A 2,404-nucleotide genomic window follows, 5' to 3' on the forward strand; every position below is an offset into this window, starting at 1 on the left:
GAAGTGCAGCCAGAATGCTCCTTGGAAACAAGAATGGCCAGACTTCGTCTCACCTATTTTGGTCATGTTGTAAGGAGGGACCATTCCCTGGAGAAGGATGTCATGCTTGGTAGGGTGGAGGGTCAACGAAAGTGGGGGAGGTCTTCAACAAATGGATTGACATGGTGGCTGCAGTGATGGGCTCAAGTAGAGCAGGGATTGTTGGGCTGGCGTGGGATCGGGCAGTGTTTCTGCTGTGCATGGGGTCGCTATGAGTCAGAAATGACTCCACGGCACTTAACAACAACAACAAGATGGGGAAAGTCACTGGGAGGAGGAGGAGTAGTTAATGTTGGAAATGATGGAGTGACATGGTAGTTTGGACATTTGGGACATCTTTAACCTCCGCTTCATGGGGACCAGCCTTGTGTTCATCTTTCCGAGATAAATTGTTTAAGCAGTAGGGAAAGACCTTCTAGGTAATTAATGATTCCTCACTGATCACATTTAGAAAAGGTTGGTGTGTGCTCTTTTCTTTTCCTCTTTTAACTATGGGCAAGGAAAGGTTTTCATCAATGATCTGAAGCCCTGTTTTCTTTTTTTAATTTTTTTTTTATTGTGCTTTGGGTGCAAATTTATATAGCAACTTGTTTTACTTTTAACAGTTCAAGCACATCTGATTACTGTCCTCAACATAAAAAAAAGCTCTCCTCCCCTTTCCCTACTGTGAGCCCCCGCTCCCTGGGCCCCTCTCATCCTTGCATTTCTGTCTGTCTAGCTTTTCCTCTATGTGAGTGCTACCTCTCTAATGTCTGGTGGCTGCTTGATCCAAGGAGTGCATCTCCCTAGAGTAGGTGGGTGCATTGACCTGAGGTAGCTGTTCTGTATGCAGGTCGTTCTACTGTTGGGCTGAGAGCCAATCCATGGAAGTGAGACCATTTCTACACCTGAAGGGTAACCCGGGGCCATAGTCTCAGGGGTTCCACCAGTCTCTATCCAACCAATAATTCTAGTCATTTTTGTGTTTTTGAATTTTGTTCCACATTTTTCCTCCCACTGTATCCAGGATCTTCAGATTTGATCCCTTTCATATGGGTTAGCATTGGTAGCCGGATACCATCCAGTTCTACTGGTCTTGGGTCATGGAGGCTGAGATCCTCCTGGTTCATCTTATTTTTGGACTAAGTATTTCCAGATGACTTTGATTTTCTTCATTCTCCTTTGCTCCAGACTAGAGGAGACCAATAGTTGTATCTTAGATGGCCACTCAAAAGTTTTTAAGACCCCAGTCACCACTCACCAAATTAAATTGTAGAAAATTTGTATGAACTATGTGTGCCAATTGAGCATGATGTCCCCTGAGACTATGGTCCCATGCCCCAGTCCTGGTGATTCTCTCTCACAAGATGTTTGGTTTTCTCTGAGAAGTCACTCCAACCCTGTCTTCTGTTGCTTCTGTTATGTCTGTGGCTAATTTTGTAGCACAGCTGCATATGTAAGATTATCTTCAGCCAAATTTATCCTTAGTCTATGGTATTCCTGTTCGCCTATCTCCACCTACTCTCCTCACCTGCGTTCATCTGTATGTAGCCTGGTATGTAAGACTAGTGATATTGCAGTGATGTGCATGTAATGGCATGTGCCTCTGTTGTCTATATCTTCTGTGTACATTTCAATGTCTTTCCTTTCCCCAATGTCACTATACAGTTCACAGACTCTTTCCATACCATTCTTGCCCTCACCCAAACTGACATATAACCCACAAATAGTCTGAGATTTTTCTTCCCCTTTCCTCCCATCTCTGGTACCAACAAAGTGACTTTCCTTCCCTGAATAAACTTTCCTTGACTTTTTACAATAGTGGGCTCATATGATATTTGTCCTTCAGTGATTGACTTATTTCAAACTCAGCATAATGTCCTCTAAATTCATCTGTGTTGTGAGATAATTCATGTATTCTCCATTATTCCTGTTGATGGGTATCTAGGTTGTTTCCATCTCTTTGCTATACTGAATTGTGCTGCAGTGAACATGGGTGTGCATATATCTGTTCGTGTTCTGTCTCTCATCTCTTTAGGATATATTCCTAGTAATGGAATTGCTGGATCAAATGGTATTTCTAGTTTCAGTTTTATAAGGAAATACTATTCCAATTTCCACAATGGTTGTACCATTTTACAATCCCACCAGAGGTATATGAGAGTTCCAATCTCTCTACAGCCTCACCAGCATTTGTCATTTTCTGTCTTCTTGAACTTTGCTATTAGTGCTGGAGTGAGATGATATCTCATTTTTGTTTTGATTTGCATCTCCCTCCACTTTTGAATTGGGTTGTTTGTCTTTTTGGTGTTGAGGTGTTAAAAGTTTTATATAAATTTAGGAGATAAGTCCCTTGTCTGATATATCATAGCCAAATATTATTTCC

Source organism: Orycteropus afer, unplaced genomic scaffold (assembly GCF_000298275.1).
Source record: "Orycteropus afer afer isolate SDZICR_OR568_19922 unplaced genomic scaffold, OryAfe1.0 scaffold00187, whole genome shotgun sequence".
Lineage (NCBI taxonomy): Eukaryota > Metazoa > Chordata > Mammalia > Tubulidentata > Orycteropodidae > Orycteropus > Orycteropus afer.